At 38.9% G+C, this 9,490-nt stretch overlaps 1 pseudogene; it reads right to left on the bottom strand.

Annotated features, from left to right (window-relative positions):
* Window positions 1-238: 238 nt before the first annotated feature.
* Window positions 239-866, bottom strand: LOC102284384 (large ribosomal subunit protein uL16-like; annotated as a pseudogene).
* Window positions 867-9,490: the final 8,624 nt, after the last annotated feature.

The raw sequence follows: 9,490 nt of genomic DNA, 5'->3' as shown, positions 1-9,490 counted from the left end.
TTTTATAATTACCTTAGGCAAACAAGGACTTACAGGGACTGTTTCAATAGTGCCTATGTATTAATCCAACACTCGATATATTAATCTTAACTATGGATATTTTGAGATAGTTGAACTGAGATTTAAAAGCTTCTATGTGTTCTGGATATTAATTTTTTTTTTTTTTTGGACAGGAAATAGCATTTATTGGTGAGCATAATTAAAGAGGGGACAGCACTGATGCTCATGAGTGCAGGGCCCGGCCATTTGTCGAGGGGACCACGATTAGGGATGTATTTGACCCCACAGCCGTCTGGGATGAGCTGCTTTTCTGCCACCATGTTCTCAAATTCATCGCGTTGAACTTGGTAAATCCCCACTTCTTAGAGATGTGGATCTTCTGGCAGCCAGGGAACTTGAGCTTGGCCCGGCAGAAGGCTTCAATCACATGTTCCTTGTTCTGCAGTTGGTGCGGATGGACATTATGACCTGGCCAATGTGGACCCTGGCCACTGTGCCCTGGGGCTTTCCAAAGGCACCGCGCATACCTGTCTGGAGTCTATCAGCTCCAGCCAAGACAACATCTTGTTGATGCGGATGACATGGAAGGGGTGGAGACGTACTCGGATGTGAAAACCATCTTTGCCACAGCTTTTCACCATGTACTTGTTGGCATAAATACAGGCATCCTCCAGGGCTTCAGAGGAGAGCTGCTCATACTCATCTGACACCATGTGGCCACAGAGTGGGAACTCATCCACTTTGGCCTTCTTACGCCCCAAGTCGAAGATGCGAATCTCAGCATCAGGGAAACCTCGGCAGAAGCGTGGCTTTGGGTATGGCTTGTTCTTACAATACCGGTAACACCGGGCAGGGTGGCGGCACATGGCAACACCTGGATCTTCAATGGTGTGCCAAAGGGAAAGAGCTGGATATTAATTTCTTACCAGATATGTGATTTCAAATTTTTTTCCCATTCCATGGATTGCCTTTTTCCTCTGTCAACAGTGTCTTTGACGCATAAAAATTTTAAATTTTCATGCAGAAAAAAAAGAAATTTGCTAAATTTCATTTTAGCGTTGAATATGCTAAAATGAAATGACTTGAATATGCTAAAATTAAATTTGCATGTTTCCATCATTTATAAAATTAAGTTGACCTGAAGAAAATAGATGATTTATGATTAATCATTAAGCATGGGGGGGGAAAAGAAAATATAATTAACAATGTTCAATCATAAAGAAAATTCAAAAATGCGGATATCATTTTTTCCCACAAAATTGGCAAAAAAAATTTTTAAACCATAGTATGCTTTGTCACAAGCCTATATGGATAAAGAGACCCTCCTTTATAGCACTGGGAAGAATGGAAAGTATAACCTCATGGACAGTAGTTTAGTGCAACACAAATGCAATACATATCAAGCACTCTGTAGAAAGAGTTTCCAAGGCACTGAGAAATTTTTCCAGTGAAGTATCTGAGGAAAACCTAGAATGTCCATACCAAGTTTTAATTATAATAATTTTCATCACAATATTATGATTATTTTGTGACAGAAACAAAATAAATAAATACCTAAAAGTAAATAGTAATACAGCTGTGTGATAGATAAACTACTATTGGTATCATTATAAAAAATTGATTCTGTAGAATGAGGATCAGCAAACTATGATCTACAAGCTAAATCTGATGCACTGCTTGTTTTTGTAGGTAAAGTTTTATTGGAACACATTGTACTTATGCATTTGTACATTGTGTGTGACTGCTTTCTCAGAGTTAAGTGATTGGGACAAAGACATTATTGCCTGTAAATCACAAAATACTTACCATTTGGCCCTTCACAGAAAGAGTATATTGATCTCTGCTATAGAAAAATTTACTTGATATGAGATAAGTTGCCAGTTATGCTTACAAACAGAAAAATTACAAAATGGTGTGCTTAGTATGAATCTTAGTATGGTTTTCAATGTGGATACATTTATTTAAATATTTTTGTATACATAGGTACTTATAAGCCCACGAAAAAATTAATAGTCATTATCCAAGAGAAATGGCATTTTGAGTAATTTTTTTTCTTTTTTATTAAACTTCCTATCTTTTCCAAAATGTCTGCAATGAATATATGTATGTGTACATATAACCATATTTTTATAATAAATGTTGTTAATCCAAAAATTGAATTGTTTGATTCTGAGCCAGTTGCTTTTAACCCCTCTGAGCTTCAGCTTTGGCCTCAGTTAATAATAGAACCTGAGCCACCAGAGAAGCTCATCGTTAGCTAAGAGACAATAAAGTGCACATGAATGCTGGCACCTTAAAATACCAACACAGCATCAGTGGGGAGTTCTCATAAAGCTACTTAAAACAATAAAATTAACTCCAGAAATAGTACAAAGAAATATCCATATCTGACAGAGTAGCATCAAAGTAGACTTTCAGTTCAGTTTAGTTCAGTCGCTCAGTCATGTCTGAGTCTTTGTGACCCCATGAACTGAAGCAGACCAGGCTTCCCTGTCCATCACCAACTCCTGGAGCTTACTCAAATTCATGTCCATCGAGTCATTGATGCCATCCAACCATCTCATCCTCTGTCGTCCACTTCTCTTCCTGCCTTCAATCTTGCCCAACATCAGGGTCTTTTCCAAAGAGTCAGTTCTATGCATCAGGTGGCCAAAGTATTGGAGCTTCAGCTTCAGCATCAGTCCTTCCAATGAATATTCAGGATTCATTTCCTTTACAATTGACTGGTTTGAGCTCCTTGCAGTCCAAGGGACTCTCAAGAGTCTCTCCAATACCACAAGTCAAAAGCGTCAATTCTTTGTCACTCAGCTCTCTTTACAGTCCAGCTCTCACATCCATACATGACTACCGCAAAACTGATAAGTTTGACTAGATGGACCTTTGTTGGGAAAGTAATGTCCCTACTTTTTAGTACGCTGGCTAGGTTGGGCATAGCTTTTCTTCCAGGAGCAGACATCCTTTAATGTCATGGCTACACTCAATATCTGCAGTGATTTTGGAGCCTAAAAAAAATAAAATCTCTCACTGTTTCCATTGTTTTCCCTGTCTATTTGGTATGAAGTGATGGGACCAGATACCATGGTCTTACTTTTCTGAATGTTGAGTTTTAAGCCATTTTTTCACTCTCTTCTTTCACTTTCACCAAGAGGCTCTTTAGTTCTTCTTTGCTTTCTGCCATAAGTGTGGTGTCATCTGCATATCTGAGGATATTGATGTTTCTCCTGGCAATCTTGCTTCCAGATTGTGCTTCATCCAACCTGGCATTTCACATGATGTACTCTGCATATAAGTTAAATAAGCAGGGTGACAATATACAGCCTTGATGTACTCCTTTCCTGAATTGGAACCAGTCTGTTGTTCCATGTCCAGTTCTAACTGCTGCTTCCTGACTTTCATATAGGTTTCCCAAGAGGCCAGTCAGGTGGTCTGGTATTCCCATCTCTTTCAGAATTTTCCACAGTTTGTTGTGATCCACACAGTCAAAGGCTTTGGCATAGTCAAAAAGCAGAAATAGATGTTTTTCTGGAACTCTCTTGCTTCTTTGGTGATCCAACGGATGTTGGCAATTTGATATCTGGTTCCTCTGCCTTTTCTAAATCCAGCTTGAACATCTGGAAGTTCATGGTTCACGTACTGTTGAAGCCTGGTTTGGAGAATTTTGAACATTACTTTTCTAGTGTGTGAGATGAGTGCAATTATGTGGTAGTTTGAGCATTCTTTGGCATTGCCTTTCTTTGGGATTGGAATGAAAACTGACCTTTTCTAGTCCTGTGGCCACTGCCGAGTTTTCCAAATTTGCTGGCATATTGAGTGCACCACTTTAATAGCATCATCTTTTAGGATTTCAAAGAGCTCAACTGGAATCCCATCACCTCCACTAGCTTTGTTCATAGTGATGCTGCCTAGACCCACTTGACTTCCCATTCCAGGATGTCTGGCTCTAGGTGAGTGATCATACCATTATGGTTATCTGGATCATGAAGTTCTTTTTTGTATAGTTCTGTGTATTCTTGCCACCTCTTCTTAATATCTTCTGCTTCTGTTAGGTCCGTACCATTCCTGTCCTTTGTTATGCCAATCTTTACATGAAATGTTCCCTTGGTATCTCTAATTTTCTTGAAGAGATTTCTAGTCTTTCCCATTCTATTGTTTTCCTCTATCTCTTTATATTGATTGCTGAGGAAGGCTTTCTTATCTCTCCTTGCTATTATTTGGAACTGTGCATTCAAATGGCTATATCTTTCCTTTTCTCCTTTGCCTTTAGCTTCTCTTCTTTTCTCAGCTCTTCATAAGGCCTACTCAGACAACCATTATGCCTTGTTGCATTTCTTTTTCTTGGAGATTGTCTTGATCACTGCCTCCTATATAATATCACAAACCTCTATCCATAGTTCCTCAGGAACTCTATCAGATCTAATCCTTTGAATCTATTGTCACACTCACTGTATAATCATAAAGAGCTTGATTTAGGTCATACCTGAATGGTCTAATGGTTTTCCCTACTTTCTTCAATTTAAGTCTGAATTTGGCAATAAGGAGTTCATGATCTGAACCACAGTCAGCTCCAGGTCTTGTTTTTGCTGACTAGAGCTTCTACATCTTTGGCTGCAAAGAATATAATCAATCTGATTTCAGTATTGACCATTTGGTGATGTCCACGTGTAGTCTTCTCTTGTGTTGTTGGAAGAGGGTGTTTTCTATGACCAGTGCATTCTCTTGGCAAAACTCTGTTAGCTTTTGACTTGCTTCATTTTGTACTCCAAGGCCAAATTTGCCTGTTACTCCAGGTGTTTCATGACTTCCTACTTTTGCATCCCAGTCTCCTATAATGAAAAAGACATCTTTTTGGGGTGTTAATTCTAGATGATCTTGTAGGTCTTCATAGAACCATTCAACCAGCTTCTTCACCATTACTGGTTGAGGCATAGACTTGGATTACTGTGAGATTGAATGGTTTGCCTTAGAAAATGAACAGAAATCATTCTGTTGTTTTTGAGATTGCATCCAAGTACTGCACTTCAGACTCTTTTGTTGATTCTGATGGCTACTCCATTTCTTCTAAGGGATTCTTGCCCACAGTAGTAGATATAATGGTCATTTGAGTTAAATTCACCCATTCCAGTCCATTTTAGTTCACTGATTCCTAAAATGTCAGTGTTCACTCTTGCCATCTCCTGTTTGACCACTTCCAATTTGCCTTGATTCATGGACCTAACATTCTAGGTTCCCATGCAATATTGTTCTTTTCAGCATCAGCCTTTATTTCCATCACCAGTCACACCCACAACTGGGTATTGTTTTTGCTTTGGCTCTATCTTTTCATTCTTTCTGGAGTTATTTCTCCACTGATCTCCAGTAGCATACTGGGCACCTCTTGACCTGGGGAGTTCATATTTAAGTGTCTTATCTTTTTGCCTTTTCATACTGTTCATGGGGTTCTCAAGGCAAGAATACTGAAGTGGTTTGCCATTCCCTTCTCCAGTGGACCACATTTTGTCAGAACTCTCCCCCACGACCCATCTGTCTTGGGTGGCCCTACATGGCATGGCTCATGGTTTCATTGAGTTAGACAAGGTTGTGGTTCACGTGATTACTTTGGACTGATTAAAGTGGATTTTAATTTTTACAAATAACCTCACTAGGGTAGATTGGAAGACTTTCTATAGGAATGGAGTTGTGCCTAATTCTGGTGAAAACTTTCAGGTGTTGTATTTAGGTGTGTCACAATATACTTATAAAATAGCTTATTTGGCTCAATGATTACAATAAGAATCCTAAAATCATAATCCATCTGTCTTTCAAAATTAACTACAGTTGCATCAGGAAGGCACTTTTTCCTCTGCTGATCATTTATTTCATTAAAAACAAAGAATAGAATCCCTTAGTGAGAAAGTAGGATCTATTTTTGACTTTGTGTGCTAGGCAAACTCCATGAAAAACACCATAAAAGAGTGAGGTATGAAATGTTATTCCAGAATTCTTTGGTTGTTTTCTGTCATATATTTAGAGCAATAAATTTTGTTTTGTCTATTTTGAGGTTTGATTTCTCTCCTAGAATATATAGTATTTCATTAAACCAGTATGTGTTCATGGTTTCTTTTCATCTTTTTTTAAATCTCCTCCTGTCATCAGCTTGCCCAGAAGCCTTTCCAGATAAGAATGCAAAGAGTATCTGAAAATAATAATAAAACCAGACCACATTCCTATGAACTGAAAAAACTTAGGAATGTGTAAATTATATAAATCGTGTGTTCCTGTTACACAGTTAAAATGATTGTCAGTGTCAGCTGTCTTTACATCAAAGTGGCCATTTTGATCTCTGCTAAGAACGAGCCCTATAATTATTTAGCACTGTCCAACTTTCTTAATGTCCACTCATTGCAAGTAACATCTATAGTTCCTTTTAGAAAAAAGTAAAGCAGCCAAGTTAGTTTTGTTTCTCTGACATGTTTATTAATATTTATATTAATACGCAAATGCATAGTACAATATTCAAAACTATTTTAAATCAATCACCAAATTACTAGGAGTTAAAGCAAAAACAACAGGATCACAAGTGTGTCAAAGTGCAAATGAGATGATGACGTGTATTATTTAAACTAAAGCTGGTTTTGCAGGAAGCCAAAACCCCCTATTGATTTAATTAAAGAAAAGAAAAATACAGTCAATCCAGATGTCTGGCAACATAAAAACCAAATACGGGGATGATTGATTGAATCTTTGACATGACTTACCAGATGTTTTAGCCTCTTGGAGACAGATTAGAAAGAAAGGATTCGGGTGGGTTTCAAGTTTCGTCATTTCTCCCTGGGTACTCGGTGTGAATCTTCTTTGCTTCAACTTTAGCTAACTTTTCTTTCTAATCACTGCAGCCTCTGGTAACATTATCTCATATTTTCTTTCAGACTGAATCTTGGGAAATCTTGATCAAACAACAAATTGAGAACCAAGTGGTAATGTATAAACAATGTCATTTCCTTTCCCCCTAAATACATGGCTTCATGTGGTTTTATCTTCTGGAAAGATAACAGGGAATGCAGGACCCCAAGAGCAGAGTGGTGAGAAGCACTGAAGATAGTCAAAGACATTTGAAATCTAACAAGATCAGCTGAAATGATAGAAATTCTGAAAAGGTATTATTAGCATGATTCCTCTGCAGTGCAAACCTTCACTGTTCAGATTGCCCTGTGTTAAGACACTCATCTTTCCTGGTGGCTCAGATGGTGAAGAATCCTCCTGCAATGCAGGAGACCCTTTTTTGTCCCCAGGAAGATTCCCTGGATAAGGGATTAGCTACCCATTCCAGTATTTTTTGCCTGGAGAATTCCACAGATAGAGGAGCCAGGCGGGCTACAGTCCATGGGGTAGCAAAGAGTCTGCCATGACTGAGGAACTAACACTTTCACTTTCAAGCCACTAATGAGTTGTTGGTGAGATAAGTTCTTTCTCAAAGGAAATAAATTACAGACTGATGATTGTGGTCAAGTGGTTGAGACCTTACCCTCCAATGCAGAGGAGGCAGGTTCAATCCCCATTCAGGGAACTAAAATCCCACATGCCTTGCGGCCAAAAAAAAAAACAAAACATAAAACAAAAACAATGTTGTGGCAAATTCAATTAAGGCTTTAAAAAAATGAATGGGTTCCTTCATCATGAGAATCTGCAGGTTTGCTTGAGCTATGAATTATGAAAACCCAGCTGTTGTTTTAAAGCAAACTGAATGGCAGAAGTCATTCTGGGTGTAGGCAAAAAAAGATTCCATTTTACATGCTATGATTTAAAAGAAACAAAGTAAGATGATTCCATTGTATCTTTACCTTTGGTCTGAATTTTCCACCCCTGAGACTTAAGTGATAATAAGGTTCATCTTTTACATCTGGAGTATTGGCTCAGTTGATTGGCTTAACAATTTTTTAAGAAATGCATTATCCTACCCATTTTTCATTGAGAAGTAAAGAGCTTTTCTAAGGACATAGTGAACAGTGACCCAGAACCCAGGTATTCTAAATCTGAGTCTTATGTAGTTCTGTGGTTGCCTCTGCAAAAGAGTTAGAAAAGAAATAATGTGACCGTTAGGTCTAAAAAAGTACTTTGCAAAATGCACACCACAGAGCTGTATTCATCAGATTTGTCTGCTCATACACTGAACTTCAAAGAAGGTAAGAAACAAGACAAGCCCACTTGGAGCCCAAAAACTGTTACGTAATCTCACTTGAAGACAGAATTCCTAGAGCCAAACTTACTCATTACATCAAATATTCTAAAAGATGAATTTTTTAATATTTTCTTTTCCCCCAAAAAAGCTAAATTTAAGGCATCTCTTCTCTATCTGAATTTTCTAAAAGTGTTACTATCTAATTCTGCTTCCATGTTTCAGTATGACTTTGATTCTTAGGGGCCATGTCATCTGAAGATATCTTTTCGTGTTCAAAATGATATTACAAAGAGTAATAACAATATAAAAGGCATTGATATGCAGCCTGCAAGTTCTTCTGCCTGTTGTTGTTGAGTCACTAAGTCATGTCCAACTCTGCAACCCCATGAACTGCAGCACACCAGGCTTCTCTGTCCCTCACTATCTCCCTGAGTTTGCTCAAACTCACGTCCATTGAGTCACTGATATAATCCAACCATCTCATCTGTTGCCCCTCTTCCCCTCAATTTTTCCAAGCATCAGGGTTTTTCCAATAAGTCAGCTCTTCACCTCAGGTGGCCAAAGTGTTGGAGCTTCAGCTTCAGCATCAGTCCTTCCAATGAATATCAGGATTAACTGGTTTGATCTCCTTGCTGTTCAAGGGACTCTCAAGAGTCTTCTCCAACACCACAGTTCGAAAGCATCAGTTCTTAGGCTCTCTGCCTTCTTCTGCCTGGTAGTGTTGGTGGTTTAGTCCCTGAATTGTGTCTGACCCCATGAACTGTAGTTTGCCAGGCTGCTCTGTCCATGGGATTCTCCAGGCAAGAATACTAGAGTGAGTTGCCATTTCCTTCTCCAGGGGATCTTCCCAACCCAGGAATCAAACCCAGGTCTCCTGCATTGCAGGCAGATTCTTTACCAACTGAGCTACAAGGGAAGCCCCTTCTGGCCTGAGAAGGTCCCAAATCCCAGTGCTGTACTGTTGATTTTAATCTGCTTTCTCCATTAACCTTTCTCTTAACCCCTGTAATTTCCACTGGTGCCAAACTTCTCAGATTCTTCAGCCACAATCAATTTGCCTCAATAGTCATCACCAGCTCCAAAGCTTTGAGAAGAAAAAATGTTGTCCTGGTGAACACCTTTCGTTACTCGGCATCTTCCTGTTTAGCAGCTACTGCTCTTCCACTAGGCTGGGCTGTTAATGATTTTATTCAATTCATTTCGACTCATGTCTCCTGGCATAAGGTTGAGCACCTGGCCCAAGGTCAACCAATCAGAGAGCACTATCTCTCAAGTAAAGCAATTGCTTGTGACAAGAAATTTGATCCAACCTGGGCCAGTGAGTGTCAACCCAAG

Source organism: Bos mutus, chromosome 2 (genome assembly GCF_027580195.1).
Source record: "Bos mutus isolate GX-2022 chromosome 2, NWIPB_WYAK_1.1, whole genome shotgun sequence".
NCBI classification, from domain to species: Eukaryota; Metazoa; Chordata; class Mammalia; order Artiodactyla; family Bovidae; genus Bos; species Bos mutus.
The sequence above is the reverse complement of the archived record's forward strand: the minus strand, read 5'-3'. Positions and strand labels throughout refer to the sequence as shown.